This window comes from Haliotis rubra, unplaced genomic scaffold (genome assembly GCF_003918875.1).
Source record: "Haliotis rubra isolate DU_JTF1 unplaced genomic scaffold, ASM391887v1 Scf424, whole genome shotgun sequence".
Lineage (NCBI taxonomy): Eukaryota > Metazoa > Mollusca > Gastropoda > Lepetellida > Haliotidae > Haliotis > Haliotis rubra.
In genome coordinates, this window is record NW_025767107.1 from 1 (window position 1) to 24,247 (window position 24,247).

Below are 24,247 nucleotides of genomic sequence, written 5' to 3' on the forward strand. Positions count from 1 at the left end.
CCCGTGATTAAAGAATGTCACAATAAATAGTATGCCAAATTATCGTTACCATAAATAAACCTTCCCGAAGCGGCTCTTCACCCATGACAGTAATGCAGATGATAATCGCCTGGCCGTGGGTAAATTTGAGCAGCAGTTTCATCAGCAATAATAAACACTGGGTACTTCCTTTATATAGAGAGTGATTACTATCGGGGTCTCATTACATGTTAAATTACGAATGAAAGGGTCCTTCCTATAAATTGACCGAGCGGTATGAGGTCAGATAACATAGGAAGGTCACGAGTCGCAAGCAACAATCTGTATTTACCGAGACCGGAGTGTGGTATTTTATCACGTCCTTACATGCATTTAAATTGACAAAATAGTGTATTTTTAGCTAATATTTTGGTTTCAAACCGTTCAGTTTCATAAAGAGGATAGTGAAGAGTTTTGTACTGTAGGCTATCGCTTCTGACGTCACACCAGTAATGACGCTGTACTGCCTTGGTAACCGACGTCACGATTCATGCCGTTGTCATCGCCTCGTACAGCCTCCTCAGTAAACTACCCAGACTCGCTCTTGGCTCTGGTAAGTTGCTACATCCGCTAACATCACTCTGGTGGAAACATTGCGTTTTACGTTTTTTCGACGGATAAGTACGTCCGCCAGTTCGACTCACAATTAAACAGCGACACGGCAACGTTCTTTGCGATGCTTTAGATTCCTACAATGATTTGTTGTAGAATGAATGGGAATCTACGTGTTTGTTATGAAATGAAAAATAGTTACATAGCTCAGAAATGTGACTCATTTGAGAGAGGTCATCGCTATCCAATCAAATCGTTAGGAATCTCTGTATTGTTTCCGTTACGACACATGTGGTCAACGTTGATACAATTTCGTGTGGACGTAATGAGATTAGTGGCGTAACTATCCATACGTTGACCACCACGCGGGTGTTTAAACAATTACGTGATCAAAGGCCATAAGGATAGATTGGTGTGGTTTCTGGTGGATGGGGATAGATCCTGTCGCCAGTTTCGATATCCGGAACAACCGCATACCAGTTCTGATCCAAACAATATATTAATACGTATTCTTCATCCAACGTCATTGGTTTGCGGCGTCGCCGATTCTTCGCCGCTCATCCTCCGCATCATTAGTGTCGCAAAACCGCGTCCGGCATATTCCGCATTATGTTCCTTCCAACGCCGTCCGCCTGAATACGAAAATTCCTTCGTCCTCCCAAACGACCGCCGCGCGCCCAGCCATCGCCGGAAAGTCTGCATCGCCGCTGGCCCCAACAACCCCAACGGCATAGCGTATTATCAACATTACAGTTATTTCCAATGCTGGTGAAAGCTCTCCACTTACTTAGGTAAAAACATCATGATATTGTAGTTCATAAGTCGGAATGATATTTCGCATTCCTGTCAGATCTTGCCGGAACAGTATATTCTGCGCCTGTAAGCACTTCAAGGCCTACAAGATGTTTAGTCATCAAAGCGTATTATTAGCCGCTAGATCTTCCAAAACAGGTGGAATAGCATCTTGTAGAAACATCTGACAGCAATGCGACATATCAATTTACTTCATGCAGATATTTTACCGCTGCAAACGAGCTATGTAATCGTCAAAGCCCGGGCTTCCACATAGATTTTGAAAAGTTGGGCAAGCCTCAACTCTAACCCAGCGAAAGTTTCTGAAAACTCCACTGGCTTGGCAATGAAAAATAACATTCTTCTTTATTTATTTTCCTTTCCCTTTCTTGGTATTAATCTCTGGATGTAATTAGTTTGAACACTTCAAGGATGTATTAGTTTGACACCCTGATGTATTAGTTTGAACACTTGATAAATAGTTTTAGTTTGAACACTCTGATGTGACAGTTTGAACACTCCCCTGATGTATTAGTTTTGAGAAAACATCACGTCAACGTGCGATGTATGCAATACGATACTTAACACCGACGTAGCTTCGTAGGGGCCGTGTTGAACATTATTTTGGTCTTCAAAATTCTAAATATAACCTCAGGCGAGCTAAGGATAATTCTGTGAACTGTTAATCAGTGTAATGGCATGTTATGTGGCTTGGTCGGGTTTAAAAGAAATCCAAGCCGTAGAAATCTGCTAACTCAAGAGAGCTACGTGCTGTTGTAAGACCATACCCCTTTTGCAACCGAACTATATATTTTCTGACAAAGAACTAAAGCTTGCTATCCAAGGTTGCGGTAATTCTTCCATAGTTTCATGTACAATTGTCCTAAAGGCGCCTCCATTACGACGAAGTCATAAACCTTGCCTTCTCTCCCTCTCGGTGTTCACATAGTACATTTGTTTGTCACAGGTGCAGTAGTTAAGCTGTCGAATGGTGTTTATAGGTTATTCATTGAAGACAAAAGATGTTTACCAGTCGTTGTCAAGTTAAGATGATAAGCGTAGGTATTTATGCAATATGGGAAATCCGTAAATGTATGGTAATTACAGTGATAGCTGGCTATATTGCACCAGCAAGCAGGACCATATGAGTGTAAATAGTAATTAACAGGGCACACAAAGGGTCCCGTAACCTCAACTGAATTTTCTTCACCAAAGTGAATAGAAGGTTGGTTACTTAAAATGGCCGCTGTATACATGGTATACTTTGCTGTACATAACCAACGCATGCATACAAAAACATCTGGCGACAAAAGAATTTAGTGGAGTGAATACGTCATTGCTTTAAGGTAGAAATGCGTACGTAAGCATTTCAGTATTAAGTTTCTAGGCAGAATATAAAGGGCGAAAAACACTTAAATTGTGTAGGGACGGTATCAAAGTGATATTTCATTATCCAAAATGTCTCTGGATGGAATCCATGGAAACATAAACGACCCACTTCAAAATTCATTGGGTATGTAGAATATCGTGCATATATTATATATTGTGAAGATTGTAACAGTAATGTATGTATGTCCGCCCACGTGTTGGAAATAAAACAATGCCCGCTATTAATTCAATTTTGACTTCTTTCTATGGTGCCGTTTGAACAAACACAGCCGTTAACCCAATGATCTCGAAGAATATCCTTACTCTGTAATCGGTGCGGGATGGTGGTCTGGAAACCATAAATACTGATAAATGCATCACGGACCAGCTACCTTAAACCTTTTGATTTTTCATTTGTTCCCATAATTGGAATACAAGTATTATGGCAAAGTAAAGCAAAAGTGTACATATGCATGATCGAAGTTCATCAACTGGTGGTGTTACAAGAAATGCAACAAAGCATTAAGCTGACGCTTTACGGTTATCAGATTAAAACCTTAGAGGATAAAGGAAACCATTTCTCTGAAAAATTATCAAAACCATTGTTCCTTCTGGATATGAATTTTTCAACCGTGTAAGGCTCTAAAAAAAGTTTTTAAAGGACATTATTAACCTTTTGGGAATTCATTCTTGAAAGTGCAAGTATATATATATGATCTCTGCTATAAAAAAGATTATATGATTTTAGCAAATGGCTTTTATTACCAAAACCAAAACTTAAACCAAAGTCTCTCTGGTATTTCAAATCTCTTGATTGTTTTACTATCCAGTTTCTTCTAAGTTCTTTTCCGGCTGGTTACAACACATCTCATGGTACATGACAATCATACCTTTACACTATTCCGCTCTTGAAAACGTCTTCATTGAGGACTGCTTTACACTCAAGTGCCCTTTCGGTAAAACACGATGCGGTCGCAACATCTTTGTCCCGGTAGCTCTTCACGGTCGCCATTGTTCCTATAGTAGCCGTGAGTATAGCCCTCTCGTAATATTTTCGGCTTTTATGCTTATCAAAGCTTACTTTGGATTTTGCCCTTTGCAAAGACATATCTCTTTCCTTAGCTTCGTCACTTCAGTAGCGCTTCTTTGCGTTTAATATTGGACGAAGTCGCCACAGAATCAATTGAAAACCAACTGACTCTGGAATATTTGCAGACACACTTCCCTTTGCTTTGACTGAATAAGCAACTTAACAGTTAGAACTCAATGCTTAAATCAGTGTCAGTTAGGCTCTAATCACTCAACACCAATACCGATCCGGGATTAGGCGAGAATCATGTGTCGCCTCCACGGACTCGTTCTCTCCGCCACGGTTAGCGGTGATCGTGCTTCGTGCGGATAGGTGAGTCAATTCTTGTATTGATGACAGCCGAAGCCTGCTCGTGTCGTACCGTCCGGAAACGGAAAACCGAATATCCTCTGCTATGACAGTCACTTTTATAACGTAAGAGGATTGTTTTTTCTAAAAATTGACCGGAAGGTGAGGTCGGATATCTGGGTTCCGGCTCTGAGGTCCTCAATGTAGGCTACTTTATTTGCATAAAAGTTTCACCATCAACACTAAAAACCATATATGTTCCTCCAACATCAAATTGGTGAGTTTCAGATCTCAAAAGACTTAAAAATATCTTCATTAAAGCGGTCCTTAATTGTTAAAATTCCATTTTAGCCCAAATGCCTAATAAAGTGATTTATTTTCGACATTATCACCATGAAAAGCCCCGGCTTAGATGCATGATTTGAAAATGAGCCGGTAAGCACCCCCAAGACTAACTAAATATACAGCCTTGCGTTTCATCGGGCTTACACGACAAAATTGGCTTCTGCTTACAAGCCTGCGTCGCATTCCCGCGATGGGTAGCAAAAGCCCCACAAGCCCAGGGAAAGTGCGTACTGTACCGAAGGGAAAATTGAATTCTGATGATTTTGATGTCGCGCAATTCGCCAGTATTATTCAACAATTGTTACATGGTGCAGTTCAAGACAATGCCAACACTGATAGTTTTATCGCTTTACATACCGGCAAAACTCCTTAATGGTAAAATGGACTGCACCTCGCTATTCATGCACGGGTCTAAAACATTGCACGGCGGCCATTCGTTCGTCTCACAGTGCCAAGGTCTACTCTAGAAGAATTTCAAAGAGACTTCCTTTCCTAATGCAATACTCTTGCTAACCTTCAGTAGTACTTTTAAGTAGTATCGGATATTTTTGTCCTGTGGCGATACATCGATGTATCACAGCCCATGCGATATTAATATCCTGATCTATTGCCTAAATGTAGTTTTGTATTGATGCATTCGTATCGTATATAGTTGATTTGCGTAAACATCGATAATACGGATAAATCATTACACCACTCACGTCAGATGGCCTCCTTTGATCTGGAATAATGATGCCATCCTATTACGGACGCTTCTCAAATTTCAGTTACCCGGACGGAATATAATTTGTACACCTATTTTGAATCCATCTCTTTGGGTAGACTATGAAAACTGTAGTGGATTGCAACTAGTTCATAAAGTTAGATTAATTTAAGCAGTTTCTGTAATTATTGAAAGCTTACTACCTGACATCATTTATGCTAGTTTATGCGTTTTTAATTTTGCTTTTTATTGTTCATCAGATCGGTTATATTATTATATAATAATGTTAAATCTACTGGCAAGCATCCCAGCATCATGGAATATAATGTGTAATTCTATCAATCTATCAAAGTACCAAAACGTTTTTTAAGTATGTTTTAATTCATATTTAGTGAAACTGTTAATTAAATGTACCTCCGTACAAAATTTCCAGAAATCTAATAGAAACTGAAAAATTGCTAAAATAAATGGAAAACTACATTGGGTGTAAAAGTACTTGAAAACCGGTTGCTATTTATATACCTGTTTCTTTAAATTATCAGTGTGCAGATCATGTCACAAACATAAAAACTGGAAGGATGGGTGTGGAAAGAGTGGGGAAAACACGTGCAAAGTCTCTTGAGTCAGCTGAGATTATCCTTCAAAAACAACATCATACGTACATTTTAACAACTACTTCTATCAGTTATGCAAATAAAAAGCATTACATAAAAACGCCATATTTCCACCTTTGGGGCCGGAGTCTCTAAATATTTTGATACCGAAAGCCCGTCAGTTAACTCAAAGGAAATAACCCTTGGTGGGGTTTTACAGTGATGGCTTAACTCATAGTCATTAATGAATTGTAGGGTTGCTATGCGTTTTCGAATGATTGAGTACAGTGGAAATACTCAATATTTGAATAAACCAAATTCTAAAGGAGCTTTCTTCTCTGCTAATTCAAAGCCATACATAGCTAGACCTTGCTTAGATTATAGACTTTCATATAAGGCATCATAGATATTTCTACTAGCATGTTACTGACCCTTAGCTCCCATTAGCTTCATTAGCCGCCCAGCACTTCTGCGAATTAGGCGTTGGTAGATGTAAAATGTTAGTGAAGATGTTGGTCCCCGCCAGCCGCCGGTGTTTGGTATTGTTTACTCTGTAAACCCGGAACCCGCTCTTAACAGACGGTGAACTCTTGGGAATATCTAGATATGCTTCATTTAGGTGTAAGCATTACAGTAAGCGGCTTCGGCGGAAGGGAAAATAATATCGTTCTCTGACTTATGATAAAACAGAGACTCTATATAATAGACTATTGTACGGCCCCTGGATACAGATTGGGGATAAAAGATATGGAAAACAAAATATTTCGACAACAGACCATTGTTTGGGTCTTTAATTGTAAATATGATTCCAATAGCTTAACCTAGATTTCGATATCCTTCGAATGTACATTTTATTGAAACTGAAAGTATATACTTGTATCCCGTGACAAGAACGAATACTTAATAATTCAAAAAGCATAACAGCACGAGTATCCATTTTGTCTTTTGCCTACATACGCTCAATCACATGAATTGTCTTCCAGGTCACGGAGCATCAGTGGTTTAGGGGCCCGTATTGCAATTCTCGTGCGTTTCCATGTGTTTTGACGCGGCATGGACGCCCCGTAACATCACTATTTGATTTATGATTCACAAAAACATGCTCATGATATGGTTGGAATCGTGCCATGGATTAGTTAGATTTACTTTATTTTATGGTAGTGGTTTGAAACGCGCTTTAACAAAGGCCTATAGGTTCGATCACATATATATTCGTTCTTTACAGCTTCTTTTCTAGAGATGCTCACGCCAAAACTGATTTAAATTTAATTCGCAGATAAAAAAGAATACAATACAAATAAATAGTATTAAATTATCGTTACCATGACAACCCCTGTGACATTTCGCCTTATGTAAGAGAGAAATAAATACGATGCTGTATAGCAGTACCACTGCAGATGATAGTGTGTATGTCGTAAACGTCAATAAGTTGCTGCAGCGCTATTGGTCCCTAATCACTGATATCTATACAATTATATGTGTGATGGAGGAGAACCTGCGTGTCGCTATTTTCTCAGTAACTCTGAATACATGCATGTAGCGTGAAACAGGCAGAGATACCTATAGAAGAAAGTGTTTTATCCCAATCCTGTACAAATCCATGCTTTATGTCTATAAAGGGGATATAATGTGGAATGAATGACATGTAATTTTTTATCTGGGCCCGTTTTATGATGATACATATTGCGATCTTCACAATAATCTCACTGGCTATCAGCTCTTGAGGGTACGTTTCAAACATAACCGATATTTCTTTATTATTGTATTTATACAGAAACATTCTTCGAACGTTTTCCATATACGTCCGCCAGATACATTTCGTAACACTCTACCCCTTTCTCCCTTGATCTTCTCAAACGACTGCGTTGGCAAGTTCGAAGAATCCTGGTCAAAGTAGAAAAGTCCTAAGACTATTCCTAACAAATCTGTAACTTACACACTGTACCATAAATGCAAGTAGAGCTTCCTGTTCTGGGGAATATCAGGAAGACAAACGATACCATTATCTCCTACGTTTTAGAAAGCACCCACGTACTTAGGGAAACAATGAACCCACTGAGATATTGCATCCTTGCCGAATTCAATATTTTCTGCACCCGTCAGGATGGAACTTGAACATGCGAGGTCTGCGTCTATGTCGTGGTTGGAGGTCTGAAAGATCTTGGGGCAACAGATTGGGTTAGTAGTCATAGGCTTGCTCCAAAAACAACGGAATACATATATCTTGTTAGAAGGAATTCCCTCTGACATGGAAATTGCAGCAGCTGCAACATCACATTTTTACTGTGTGTGACATTTTGCTTTCGACTCTGGGTTTATGGATCGTCAATTTAAACAGGGACAATCATCAAGACAACTTTACAAAAGGCACAGAGGCCCAACATGCCAATGGTATACTCAGAGAACGCACCTGCCTGTGCCATCCGACATAATCGCTACATCGATAAAAACTATTTTGTGTGTGCGCGTAGTTTACGGCCAAAGGCTGAGCGGAAGGAGAAATAATGATGGTACAGGCACTGTGAGACTATTAAGAAAGGTCACATGCAGTGCAATAATATTCCAATTATGTACCGCCAAAACTTATCTTTTACAGTAATTGATGCGCGAACTGAAGAGAGACTTAAGAAATTACGAGTTGGTTCGTGTAGCGTATTTGGCCAAAGCTGAAAAGAGAGATAGGACTAATGCCTTAGTCTCTAAAATATATATAATTTTGATAGTAACAAAACAAGCCCATTTAAAATGGAAAGGCGCCCTTGTGGAGACTAGAGATTCAGAACCTGTGGAAATCTAGGGATTTTGCTTATATTTAGGGCTTTAGCACTGCAGAGAGTGGGCTCTTGGCAGCAGGGAAAATAATGCGTTCTTGTGGACCGTGAGACAGGACTACAAGAGAGATAAAGTGCTATTCCCTGTTGGGACAGCTTAGGGACACTTAAGGACGAAGGGGCAGCTCATCGCCCCTTTGTTCACCACTCACAAAATTTGCCAACACCGCCGACAAAGCGTAATCCGATACTGGCAACAAAAGTGAGCGCAGCTTAATAAGCCATGTTAGCTTGCGTAATACCACTCTCTAGTCAGGCTCCTTTGATGATAAGAATAATGAGGTCACGCCTGCACGTGAACGTTGGATTTCAAACGTACTAAAATGTGTGAAAATGAAATTACATGAACCAAGTAATTCACATGATGGAAACACAAATGATCATCTTGTTTTGAGCACAGGTAACATGAAGGTGTATGAACTGTTCATATACATACCCCCTGAAATCCGGTATGATACATAAATATCTAAGGTGTGTAAACATTTGCACATGCAGTATTCCATGCGTTTCCCCACCTATAAACTTACATGTTTCCAACCTGGGTAAACTTAGAACGAAATCGTAAATTTCAGCACCCATTGAAATTCAAAGGAATGCATCAGAAATATTTGTAAGATCATGTAATTCTGGGGTATCTGTTTTGGTAATTCATGTTTGAAATCCCTGACAATCCGGTCATGGCATACATGAACGAGGTCTCCTTGTGCATGACAATGAAAATGTACGATGAGCATATGTTTCAAAGGCATAGATTCACATGAAATATATGCCCGAAGTTAGGAAATATCCGGAAAACATACGCAAACTGGGGCCCGCCAAGTATTTCCTCTACCGTATTACGCTGCTTATTTCTAAATGGTTTACTATCCGGTTTTGGGTCCCGCGTGACAATAACAATATACAATACGCCGCTACATAGCATACAAGATAGCAGATGTCGTAATGTAATACATACGGAATTGCCCAACTAATCCAAGGAATTACGCAAAGTTGCATTGCCTCATAGGTTCACTCGCAGGAAGGCGACTTTTCGGCGTGTGGTAAACATGATACGTTTTCTTTCATCTTCGCCTTCATGCGAAAAGGGTGAACATTTGCAACAGTGGGGTTCGGGGCATTTATACAAGAACCTTAATCCCAGAGGAAGGCGTAGACAAACCACAATACGCTTCATGTTCATTTTATTCATACATATGTATTCATGAAATCATTATTTGAAATATACAAAGCATCATCTAACATGCTAATTATCATTCCTATCATTTTATACTATATTTCACTTAAAATATGTTGAAAGTCCTTATCTAACATGCTAATCATCTTATCATTTATAATTATATTTCCACCTAAAATATGTACAGAGAGTTCACTTCCAGACGCTAGTTCAATTTAAGAACATACTGGATGCACTGTCTCCATATATCTGTACACCGTCATAGCTTAATTTTAATGAACAACTTTGGTATGTATATTAAGCTACTGGTTTTATTATATGCAGATGATACTGTCTCTCACTAGCAGAAAACGTGCAGAAGATTTGCAGTTAGCTCTTTGGATAGATTCTCAGAATATTGTGTTTTATGGAAAACTTCAAAGTTAACATTAATGAAAACGCCAGATTATGATATTTCAAAGGCTATGTTAGGGAATAAAACATAAGTTTCTAATTTTTAATGATGAAATTGAGGTTGTTCGAGAATATTCTATATTTGGGGAATATTGTTTTAATGCTAATGGTAAATTCACAAAGGCAATTAAGAGACTTTCTTTGAACAACCATCAAGACCCATGTTTTCCATCTTTAAAATTTTCCGAAAACTACAAGCAAATACCAATCGATTGTCAACTCAAAACTGTTTGATCAATGCATCTTTGCCAATCCTACTTTACAAGTTCGGAAGTGTGGGGCTATGAAAATTCAATCATCTTGGAAAGGAACGCGCTTAAAGTTTTGTAAATATATTCTAAAGTAAAACAATCTACCCGTAAATTTTATGGTTTATGGTGAATTAGGCAGATATCCTATTGATGTTCATATAAAGTAAAAATCATCAGCTACTGGGTGTAAATTCTACAACTGAAACTAGTAAATTTCCCCACATTCCTTATAACATTATGAAATTTTAGATCATCTCCAGGAATGCTGATTTCACTTCGACCAACTAAAAAGCAGTCCAAAATATTCTTCAAAACGTCGGGCTCTCCTATATTTGGTAATCTCAAAAGTTCCCTAGCATCGACTGGTTGAAACATCATGTCAAAAAAATTCATTAATTGACCAGTTCAAACAATCATGGTATGCTGATGCCCAAAAATTCATCTAAAGGAGTAAATATTATCATCTATAAAACCCTCACTTACTTTAGAACCTTATCTTCTAGATCTACCTCATCAAACTTTCGTATCTGGTTAACAAAATCAAAAACTTCTCTAATCATAGATTACCCATTGAAACGGGACGATGGTTTAATATATTCATCTAGGCAAAACAGAACATGTACAATTTGTAAAACATAACATTATTTTGTGACGAGTATCATGCTATTTTATCATGTACACAGCTAAATGCTCTGAACGTAAGAAGATTCTTCCCTCCTATTTCTGTAATAATCCACATATGGACAATTTATCTCACTTTATGAAATCAAACTATACCCCACCCGTATTGAAACTTTTCACTCTTTTGCTAAACTGTAGGCTTTAGCCACTTCTAAATCAAAATACCTACCCATATGGTATTTGTATTTAAACGACTGTATCATTCTGTATGATTTTCGAGAGAATTAAACAAACAATTCTGTTCTGTTCTGTTCTGTTCTGTCATTCATCTGGAATCCAACGTCAACCGCGACGTTGTTTGCTTGTTGCGGATTGCTGCACGCCTCACTGCGTGTAATCCCTTGAATGAGCAAGAAATGTTGTGATCATCAGATATGTTTTATTGTAATAAAACGGTTGTATCCCATAACCCCTACATGCCACTACACCCTACAGCCCAGTACCCCTGGCTACAATTAGTTAAACAAACACACGGCATTTTACCTTTGTCTGGTATAATGAACCTGGCCCAAAGCAGAGAGAGATTAGTGCATAGAGCATGTACAGCGATGAGATCAAGGGAGGGATTAAACTGTTCTTAGTGTTTTGTGTCAAGGAAATTTGGATTAGCTAAAAGTTGTTTTAGTTTGCTGATGAAAGATAAACCTCTAGTGAGTAGAACAATTTTACAAATTGGATAATGTGTAGGTTGTTAAATGTTGAAATTAAGTTGTTTTAGTGCCGTGAAAAAAGATACAGCCAGTATTATTGAGAAGTGGAGAGAAATCGAGAAGGTGAGACGAGAAAGTAAATTGAGATAGTTCGGTCCATAGTATATAGCCTGTTGACAACAAACTAACATGGCATCAACATGGCTGGTCTGCGTAATGTTGAGTGTGTTATGTCACGGAGAGGTAGCCCCAAGTCCTATTTGATTTGTTATCTTCACACTAAGAAATGTCGAGAGACAGTCTTGTGTACACTGGAAGTGTGTTCAGTCAACATGCAGAGTGGGAAGAGTCACAACTGTTGGCAATGTTGTAAGGAATAACGACAGAACATAATCACCCAACCAGTATAAAATGCATTGTTGGTCAGTAGACTTATACTGAAATACAATCTGTCTGTCTGTCTGTCTGTGTCATGAGCGACGATTTACGAATCACTCTCAAAGAGTAACCTCTCCCTACGTTGCCATAATGCACCATTCCTGTACTTTGGACATGTACAAAATGTCGGTACGTCAACGGTTTTAGGCATTAAGGAAAAAACCCGTAACAGTAGTTCAAGCAATGCCATAAGTATGAAATGTGTATTCATAGACTTTCAGAAAATAGATCTGTTATAAAATTGAATCGAATGGCCAGGCTGGTGACATGTTGCAGGCAGTCACATCTATTGGCAGCCACCGCCTCCTTCATCCATTTAACATAATGCGAATGTACGCTAGTCTCAATACTTACATGGTATCTAATCCAGACATGGGGCAAGTTCACTAGATCACATCCCTCTTTGGTAGGTTTACTAAGCGAATTCGAGGCAACAGCCTTGTGTAGGCTGGCCTGGCACAGAAATCCGACGCTCACGTTACATCCAAATTTAACTCCTGTTATCCCATCCATGTTCAAGCCGACATGCATGCACATCTGAGATGTGTGTGTATGCAGAAAGCAGCCGAAACTATTTCTTTGCGCTCTGTGCTAGTCTACAAAAGCTAAAGAAGACATTTTTGCATGGAAACTCGGTCAGTACGATCGTTGCCACGGTAACCACCAAAATGAGAGAACTGTTGGAGAAAAAGGAAGAGGCGGCGTGTAGGTGACCGACTCTATGTGTGGGGGTCGAATCCCGGTCGGATTTCAACCAAACAAAAGTATTTGATTCTCTTCTTAAAGGCCCTGTCTCATCTTCATTTGATTTAGGCTTAGCGTATGCCGACGTATAAAAAATGGCGAATACGCTGACGTACGTCGAATACGTTATGGGTAAATTTTTGTATAAGCTAAACGCATGGTGAGGCACGCTGGTATACTTTCGTAGTACGGGAGGTCGTCGAAAAAATCTGTGGATGCATGGATTTTTCTTTCATATCAACCATCTGAAGACCAAAATTATTTCACTTGCAGACAAACTGTTACGAAACCAGGGTTGCGCAACAGAGACAATAAAATTACCAGTCTTCCTATATGCGAGCCGAAGCGAGCAAAGGTTAACAAAGTACTTCCTCGCTTCGATTCGAAAACACGCCAAAGACCCGGGTTCGAATCTCACATGGCATTACAATGAGTTAAGCCGATTTCTGGTGTCTCTCCGCCGTGATATTGCTGGAATATTGCTAAAAGCGCCGTCAAAACCAAACTCAGTCAGTCAGTCGATTCGAAAAATATATGTAAAATATCGCCAACATCAAAGGTTGTGCTCTTGGATGTCCAACCTCATATTTACTAATTATTCTATGTAAAATATATCATTTATTCAACATTTTAAGAGCCATACCTGGCATATCAACTAGTTTCGCGCGTCATACGTGGCATACCAACTAGTTTCCGCCTGTCAGCTTCCGGTTCAACACGAATGTTCCGTTCGAGGGTCGCGTCATACCAAGAACCGTTAGGAAAATGGGAATTTTTATCGTGTCTGTTCAAACAGGAGGACTTGTGAAAATATATTGGTTCTGAGAAGTAGCCAGCGACAAAATGTGGCGGTGTATTGCATGGACTGGCATTGTAAGATAAGACCTAGTCTGTAGTGTACGCACACGCACGAACGAACGCACTCTCATCCCTACGTAAGTGGAATTATCTTGAACGTGACAATAAACCCACATTTCGCCTCAGCTCAACTTTGTACAATATACCTTTTGATACTCTCCGGGACGGTGGGGTAGCCTAATGGTTAAAGCGTTGGCCTGTCACGCCGAAGACCCGGGTTCTGAATCCTCACATATGGGTACAATGAGTTAAGCTTCCATTTCTGGTGTCCCCGCCGTGATGTTTCTGGAATATTGCTAAAAGCGGCGTAAAACCAAACTCAGTCAGTCGGCCGTGATACACCCCACCCTTTGTCCTGACAATGACCATTGAAACTCGTGAAAATGATGTGTAAACACCCACCCACCCCTTACACACACACACACACACATAATTCTCAATAGTAAGGCACCACCACCACCACCACTACCACCGACCACCACCCCTTGCTCAAAAAGCTGTATCCTCCGCTGCGACAAAGAAAGAGTATACTACAGTGTATTATGTTCCAGGTTAAATTGAAGGGGAACCCACCATCTCAACACCGACAGCAAGAGAGACTAGTTTTCGGGAATTAAATATGTATATTAGTGCTAAACGTTATTTGTTATTCACACGAGATAATTTACTTACATATTTAAAAGACCGATGTTCCAAAGGCAACGCCCAAAATTGTCTCCAACTGTTTTCTCTTGAAAACACTTTTAAATGAACAAACACGTGGTTCCGAGGCCCTTTGAAGCGTAATATAATGCCCTCTCTTCCTTCCAGAGTGAGTGAGTGAGTGAGTTTTACGCCACTGTTAGCAATATTCGAGTTAATATCACGGCGGTAGATTATCAGAAATGGCTTCACATTATTCTGCTGATGAAATCGAACCCGTATCTTCGGCGTGATGGGCGAACGCCTTAACCACTGGGCTACCCGGGACCGCCCCTCCAATGGGTAGAGCCGGTGGGTAGCCTACTGGTTAAAGCGTTCATTCGTCAGCAACAAAGACCCGGGTTCGATTTCACATGGAGTCAATGTGTCAAGCCCATTTCTGGTGTACCCCATCTTGATATTCCTGGAATATTCCCCAAAGCGGGCGAAAAACTAAACTCACTCACTCACTCTAATTGTGATTTGGCCAATTAATTGCCATGCAGCAGTGAAGCCTGAATATCCCACTCAGACACATTATACCGACTCCGAGCTGACCAGTCCTCGTTGTACCCATTAATGCCGAGCGCCAGGCAGGGACAAAACAAGTCCCATATTTTATTGTCCTTGGTATGAAGCGGCCGGGGATCGAACCCGCGGACCTTTCGCCTCTGGGCGGACCATTTTAGCAGAGAACAAATATTTTGCATATTTTATAAAATGGAATATTGCAAATATAATTCTAAGATGCCTAGCGGTTAGAACAATCGGAAAAAAATACATTATCAGACAATAAAGGTATAGTTTTTTTGATGACCTAACAATTGAATGACGTTTACCCGTCACTGCGCCATTCTAGTGTGCCCCTCGTAATCGAACCATTTTACATTACGTCACAATGTAAAGCGACGTCACGATGCATGTCAGTTGTCATCGCCTCGTACGGCCTCTCCTACAGTAAACTACCCGTCCGTTGCATCCCGTTTCTTTGGTTTGCTGCTGCTTCACGCAGCTAACATCACTGGTGGAAACATTACGTTTATGTTTTACGACGGTAAAAATGTGTCAATCTGACTCACAGTTTTCAGCGACACGGTAACGTTCGCAATGTTTACATTCCCACAATGCAATCGTGGAATGTCGCTTGACTACTCAGCTTCATCTGGATGTACCTGATCTAAACTTACGTTGGTAGTAGAAATGCGACGTCTATATTGCCCCGTATGGTTTACGTTAATGACAGATGTAATTAAAATAATTCAGAGAAGATATTTAATCCGAACGTAAACCGTCATCAAACTGTTATCATTTTGTTTTTTCTGGTAACGTTCGTCTTAACGTAGGGGAAGACACATCAATAGAACAGCGCACCAGTTAGCCCTAAAAGCGAGGATTCTTAATTGAGGTCACCGACACCGTCATTTGTTTTCTGCCTTAAATTAATCGTAATTATCCTTAGAAAGTATTAAATTTAGCATCTTAGAAAGATAAAAGTTCGTTTACTTCAATGTAGTTTGTAATAGTATAGTTTTGCCCCTGAACTATTATATCATCAAAAGCACTCGGACTACCGTCCTCGTGCTTTAATTATAATAGTTCAGGGCAAAACTTTACTTTATTACAAAACACATTGGGGTAGAGCGAACTTTATTTCCTAAATAAAATGTTAACTGTGAATATGCCATATGTATTCTATAATCAGTATACTATCACACATAGTGAACATCACATATGAGGTACAGGGAAAGGCTCAATTTGTTTCTTCAAACTATACTCGCAAAAATATGTTCACGATATCTGCGGAGTGCTCATGGTTAATCTGAACATTGCGTGTCACAAGATTGCATTCTTTTTCGTTTCGTGTGGAGCTTCGTGTCACTTGGTAACGTGTGGCGACGTCAACCAGGGAAGTGTTTATTACACCCGGTGATCGTCCATGCTTCGGCATCCCTAAAGGTAAACCACTAGAACACTTTGAAATGAAACTTTAATATTTTGTTTTCCGTCTGCCAAACATCGAATCGTCTTTAATACATACATTTTAGTTACAGTCGCCATAGATAATTATTATGATCGATGCATGGGATACGCACTATAGTAGCATAAGGGTCGTATCCCATGCATCGATCGCCTGTGCACATAACCTGCACCTCGAACACGAGAGTAGCTTGAAAGCGAAAGTGGCTTGAAAATTCATTTTAATGAGTCCTGACTTGAAAGCTGAAAGACTAGTCTGCCCTACAGACCACGACTGACTGACTGACTGAGTTTAGTTTTACGCCGCTTTTAGCAATATTCCAGCAATATCACGGCGGGGGACACCAGAAATGGGCTTAACACATTGTGCCCATGTGGGGAATTGAACCCGGGTCTTCGGCGTGACGAGCCAACGCTTTAACCACTAGGCTACCCCACCGCCCCCTACAGACCACGAAACAAATGTACTCAATGCAGCCCATGCAAGTCAAGAATGTGTGGCAAGATTGAAAAAAAAATATAAGTTTAATTTAAAAACTTTTATTTTCTGTAAAAAAAGTTCATTTCAGAGACGAGCTGTTAGTCTAGCTGAAAGAAGTGTACCAAGACAAGACAACAAAACCATAGTCTTGAGGTATAATCACGTTTTTGCAACATCTGAAAACTTGCACGTAGTATATGCAACCAGATGCGGTCGTGTTTTAGTTATGATTGCTGGGTTATGCCCCTTGATCCGTAGTTCACAATATATCCTTATAGGAGAGATAAGCCTGCTCTGATATATTTATAAGTATGACCTATATATATATATAAGATATCTTATATGTACAGTTCATACTTATAAATATATCAGAGCCGTGCGCCTATGCCCATAGGTCAGAATGTTTATTTTTTGTGTTTCTCATCGCGCGACCGACCCTAATTTTATTGCCGACCAAAACAATTATAAAAAATTTATTCCAACACCGCCGACTCGAACCCAAAACGTACCGACTCGTCAAGTAAAACGTTACCACACCCAAAAAAATCAGAATTATGACACTTGACAACAGACCGTCCATGATGTCTGCTACTCCCATAGCAGACGAAAACGAAAAATAAACATCTGGTCTATTTTGAAGTATCACCTTCATATCCCTTTTAAAGTAGCAGAAGTGACATCTTAATTTGATAATCTTTTAAAATTTATGAACTCATTCAAGCACAATATATAACGGTGTTTGATACACTGGTCTCTAATATTTGTCTTTATATACTCATGCCAATAATGGTTGTCACCCCTCCCGACCCCAACACCACACACACACCTCACACTCCTCACCTTCCCTACACCCCTCCAATTAAAAAATATTGAAGGGGTGACAACCATTACTGGCATGAGTATAAAAGGGCAGACTATACTTTTGTTTCGTTGATCTCAAAGCTGCATTGATTCCATCAATAGAACAAGTTTGATGTATAAACTTTAGACTGGCAATGTCAAAAGTATTCATTAAGATTCATTAGAAATATGTACACAAATGTTGAATCATGTATATCATTGTAAGGTGGCTACACAACAACTGTTTGACTGTGTGAGCGGAATAAAACAGGGTTGCCAACTATCACCACTACTATTTTCATTTCATGTTAATTACTGAATTTCGTGGTGTTAATGAAGATAGTTGCATTGATCTTGGTGTCTGTCGATTTTTCATGTTACTCTTCACCGATGATATGTATCTGTTTGATAGCACTGTCCGAGGTTTACCAAAACATTGAATAATCTTAAAATATATTGTAAAATAGGATGCCACGATACATCGATACATCGATGCATCGATACTTTTCGAAGACGATATTAATAATCGGTACATTCAAAACTGTATCGATATTTTGTTTTGAAAGTATCGGTTTAAATATGTTTATGTATCGTTAATATTTTGCAACTGTATCATGTTTTTGATGCTATGAGCGCTTTAAATGATTATTTGTCATGCACAAAGATGGGAAATTAGAACTTTTTAATCTCTGAGAATAAAAAATGCTGATCTTTCATGGACAATAATAAATGAAATATTAATGTTCAAATGTAACTAAATTCACGCAATAATGCCGCGAAAATAGATATCGTGACACCTATCGATTCATGAAACTTATGTAACATGACATCCCTATTGGAAAAAAGTGGTCTTTAACCGTCAAACTAAAATGTATGGTTTTCAGGAGAGATGGTAGATTAAAGAAATAATGAAAACATTGTCTTAATGATACCCAACTAGAAATTGTGACTCTTACACATATCTGAGTGTTGTTCATTCTCATGCAGTGGGTCATGGCATGTAACACAAAACACTTTGTCATATCCAGAATGTGTTAAATATTTTATGTTCCCAGCTATCAAATTTCAGAAAATTAACAATATCTATTCTTCTCTCGTCAGGTCTTTTAACCACAAACTCTAGTTTGCGGCTCAGAAATATGGGGATTTCATCCCTCACTGGATGCAGACAGAGCATACAATAATTTCCTAAAGCAAAATCTTTTTCTTGGTAGAAATGCACCGAAATTTATGGATGTTTATGTTTCAAAACTAGACAATATATTACAATTGTAAAATATTGGACATACAGTTATTATACCAAAAGGATAATGGAATATTATACCACAAATATAAATTAGCAGAAGCTGGTAGACAATGTTGAGCCCATAATGTAAAACAATTGATAAATAAATATGGTCTTAGGTATGTCTGAATACAGTCAGGATGGTAGGTTGTATAAATAAGTTCTTATATGGTTTTAAACAAAGGTATATATCAATAGACCAACAGACATCGTTTGAATTAATATGTTCGTTTCCCAAACGTATTGCATATCAATCTCTAAAGAAGGAATAATGTTGGGAAGAATATTTGTCAGTTGTGAATGTTACTTCACATAGAATAGCCTTTTACTAAATTTATGTGTTCAAATCAAAGATTAATGATAGAGGAAGATAGAAAACTCTCATATTGCTAAAGATCGATAATTTTGTCATCTAAGCATTGTTCCCTGTAGTCAAAGTCAAAAATATTAAATTTTATTGTGCAAAAGGCCTCTGGCCCATATACAAGAGAGTATGTACATATCATCATACTGTTACACTCAGGAAGTAACACGCTCCTTTAAACAGGTCATTTCTTTTAACTAGTGCATGTTTAATATATAGTGAAAGGTTTAAGATATGAGATTCATTCTTAGTCGTTAAAATATATACAAAATAATATATTTAATATATTTCTTTTGAAGGTCACTATAAAATGGACAGACGAAACACAAAGTGAATTTCATTTTCTATATCAGTATCGCATAATTGACAGATTCGTTTCGATTTTGCAATGGAAAGTTTTCTTCCTTCATTTACAAAAAGGTCTAACAAACCTAGCCGATATTTAATAAAATGTTTCCTTAAATTTTCCGTCGTGACTCATTGATAAATAAATTCTGGTTGAAGTAAGGTCTTGAAATAAGCATATCGTGAACTATCTTCTAAAGTGGAATGCCATTCCTGGTAAAACAACGTATGGTATCTCAGTGAGCTAGCACTATGAAACCAGCTTAAGTCTGGGCTAGTACAATCAGCCACACATCCACACGCATGCACGTCGTCATATGAGCGAAATATTCTCATAATTACGATGTTAAACCCAATTTCACCTCACCTCATCTCATATCTCCACATACCACACTTATAGAATCCCTAAACTTCGACTGATTATCTAACAAAAACTCAAAGCTGCTCAATACTACAGCACACGTGGTTATAATACGACGAGCGAGCTGGTGGTATATATGTACATAGCAAGTTTGCACTTTTATCAGTTTTAAGTAGCACTTTCGATATGGGGCGCGGGCGAGCTGGGCGAGCTGCACATGCCTAAGGCGTCAGGCTAGTAATCCAGCGCGCTTGAAGGTGCCGGGATCGAGCCCACCTGTGACCGGGTGTATAAAACCTTGGAGTCAACTTTGTGTGCAGACTCTTTCAGTGTTGTCACAACCCCTAGTGTACAGTACACAACCCTGTGCACTTAAAAGAACCCACGAATCCGTTGGTAGATGACCAGACGGTGGCCACATGAATACGTGCAAACACCTAGTTGCGGGTACAGCAACGTGCAGTGAACTATATGTCCCAGTCCACCCAGCTGTGAATGGGTACCTCGTAAGGATGGGGAAGCCACATTAACTCGGTGACCGAGTGGCTGCAAGAGTTGTATGATTCCCCAGGGAGTTGAGGATTGAAAATACGATATGCCGTTGTGATGGATATCCAATGATCGAGGGGAAACAAAGCGCCTTTGGAGCAGTTGTACTGATATCGGCGCTATACAAATGTTTGTATGTATGTTCAAGCACAGGAGGTTATGAACGCTTGATTTAATCATCTTATTACAAAATTTACTTACTGACACACTCACCACCCGAAAGGCTGCCGTAGTCAGATAACTTTATTGCTGGGCTGTTATAGGTGTCATATATATAGTCGACAAAAGTTTCCACAAGACATGTTACTTGAAATTGTTTTAAGTACGATATAAAATCATCGTCAACAATTTTGTTTCGTGGTCCGTTAATGTTCCAACAGAGGAAATCAAATGTTTCGCCGGGACAGTCAGCGTTTAAAGTAGCACCGGTGTTAACCTTGTTATGTCCTTTTGGGGTAATATCCGAGCCTCAGCCAATTCCCTAGCTTGCAAACTCATTTGCGGATGATTTCCGAGCGATCTGCATGGTAATGATCGTCTGTCTCCTGACGTTTCTGTAGTACCAGACATCGCCGAAGTTGGTGTTGTTTCTAGTGTGCGAGGCTTTGTTATCAACCGTTCATCCTTGAAATACCCAAACTTGTTGGTCCCTAGCCAATGCTTAGTCTCTGAATATATATAATTTTGAAAGTAACAAACAAGCCCATTTAAATTGAAAAGGAGCCCCAGGGAGACCAGAGATTCAGAACCTGAGGAAATCTAGACTTGCTTTATTGAGAGCTTTGGCACTGCAGAAAGGCTTGGCAGTAGGGAAAACATTGTGGTTCAGTGACTGTGAGAGACAGACTAGTTTGTCCCCTTAGCGCTCGCAACTGCTGACACTGACGTGACGTAAGATCAATTGAAATTCCAAGTCCCCTCCTTCCTTGAATGTGGGTCTCGCTTTCCAAGGCACAAACTTTGCCGTGAGACAAAGGGAACCTACATTATGACCTTCTCCTGACTACCCTCCAGAGCATGGTTGATTAATAGAGTAAAATAATTGTTGACAACATGGTGTGTATCCCAAAATCGATTCAAGCGTGAGCGTAATGAGATGATATAATTCCAACAGATATGGCCACCGCTAAGAAGCTGACAGACAACTATCTGACCTGTGTCATCTGTACGGAGGTGTTCACAGACCCTGCCACACTTCAGTGTAATCACACATTCTGTAAGTCCTGTCTGCTGAAATACACCAAAACACAGTCTGAAGCAATACAAGCCAAGTCCATTCCCATGTCCCTCCTGTAGACAACAGACAAAGGTGACCAACCCTGACAGTCCAGTGAAGGATTGGGTCAGTCAGCTGAAACCAAGCCACGTCATACAGAGTCTGATGGACGATTTGGGGGGATCGCCAGGTGGGAAATTTTGAAACTATTTCATGTCATGCTTCCAATGTATACGAAATGCTGTTTTATATAAATTAAAAAGTGAGAAGTAGCTGGTTGAAGCTAATATTACGTACTAAATAATTATATTTTAGTAGTCGTACATACCAATAATAATTGAACAGTGGTACGTGCATGCAAGTTCCAGCGATATATCTTTGAACGATTTGTTTTAGATGTTGATGTCTGTTGTGTGTGCAAAGAAGATGGCCAAACAACTCCAGGTACAATGTGGTGCACCATTTGTGAAGATGTCTTCTGTGATGCGTATCAAGTTGCACAAGAAGATGCCACTATCACGTGACCATGAACTGTTTGATGTACGTATCCATGGAAACAGGAAACCCAAAGTACGTAGCTTTATGTGCAGAATTCACAAGGACGAGAATATGAAACTGTTCTGTAAAGACTGCAGGATGGCAATGTGTACTGTATGCTGCAGCATCAAACACCGGAAGTGTGATGATGTTGAAACCATAGATGTCATGATGCCCTTTGTCAAAGAAACTCTGGTGAATGAAACAAGGAACCAAGAGAAGAAGATACAAACTTATATCGACAATATTTCATCAACAAACTCGAAAATTGCAAAGCTAACGACTAGTGCACGAGAAATGAAAAGATGAAGTTAGGAAAGTTTGCATGGCAGCTACCGACGTTCTTGTGAGAAAGAAAGGGAACTGCTGGATCGCATCGACAAACTCACTGAGTCCAATGCACAAGAACTGAAAAGCCCACAGAAAGAGCCAGGAGATTGATCTCCAGGTGGAACAGCAGCGGTATGGGTTCACAAACAATGTTTTGACTTCAGACTGTGTAGCTGACATGTTTGATATGTATGAGACTGTGGATGGAACATCTAGAGATGAAGATGCAAGTGAGAACAAGAGGCCACGGACATCCAGCATCATCTTCACACACGACACAGATACGCTGATGAGATCTGTGGATAGGGTGAAACTTGGGGAGGTCAAGGTTGTTCCCACATTATCGCCTGTTCTTGTGCAAGAAATTTACTGTAATAATGATCAGTTCGGATTACACATGTATGACGTTGCTGTGTTGACTGTTCATAATGCCAAGGTAACTCTTGTGTCAGATGACTATAACCATTGTCTCAGAGTATTTAATACTTCAATCAAAACATCCTCCCAATCACTTGTACAGCTTCCTTCTGTCCCAAGACAAATAGCCAAGGTGGGTGAAGCTAAGGCAGCTGTTGCTCTGCCACACACAGGACAAATAGTGTTCATCAAGTTTGATCCTGGACCTACAATAGAGTCAACAGTCAATACACGGAGGAAGTAATCGGGTTGGCCTGTCTGAACGCTTCACAACTTATAGCAGGTGGTAACGATGGTCGTTCCTCAGTTGACATTCTGGATATGAGAGGAAATGTACTGAAATCTATCAACACAGGTGTGGTAAGTAATCCACAATTCATTCATGTTACAAGGAATAACAACGTGGTAGTCAGTGAAGCAGAAGTAAACTCCCTGGTATCTGTGACGCTCGACGGACAAGCTGTTTTCACCTTCACACCCAGAGGAGACAGGGCTCTGGGATATCCTCGAGGTATAACAACAACCAGCACAGGAGACATACTGTTTGTATACTCAGGCTCCCGCAAGGTGATTCAGCTCACACAGTCAGGGCAGTTTGTCAGAGATGTTCTCACAGAACGGGATTGCCTATGGACTCCCAGTGGTATCTGTCTGGATGATGACGGTCTGTTGTATGTCACGTCAGGCGTGTATGTGAAAGTATTCAGCCTTGAATAGTATGTACAGTGCACCCTGGTTATACTGGCCCTGGTTGTATCGCCATAGGTTTCCACAACGGATTTCAACCTATTGACATAACCTGGAAATAAACTTTGACTTTTTCGACATCAACTGTTTTGATCAGCTGAGCAGTGTGTGTCCATAGTTAAGGAGGCATTTTATCATTGGTTAAACGTTAATCTACTCCTAAGAATGATTGGCGTAACTCATGAAACTAACCGCTTACTAAATGAGTTACTAGTATCTGATTAAAAGTCAGCCATGGTTACTAACCGTGCGTGCGTGCGTGCGTGCGTGCGTGCGTGCGTGCGTGCG

General features: G+C 39.7%; 1 long non-coding RNA gene across 2 annotated transcripts; it reads left to right on the plus strand.

Moving 5' to 3' along the window:
• Positions 1 to 16,378: 16,378 nt before the first annotated feature.
• Positions 16,379 to 23,610, plus strand: LOC124288772. 2 transcript variants are annotated; one of them, XR_006901514.1, is made up of 4 exons: positions 16,379 to 16,466; positions 17,057 to 17,121; positions 21,827 to 22,118; positions 22,325 to 23,610. It is a non-coding gene; the product is annotated as an uncharacterized LOC124288772 (long non-coding RNA). The 2 variants fall into 2 exon arrangements; XR_006901513.1 differs by lacking the exon at positions 17,057 to 17,121.
• The last annotated feature ends 637 nt before the right edge of the window (positions 23,611 to 24,247 follow it).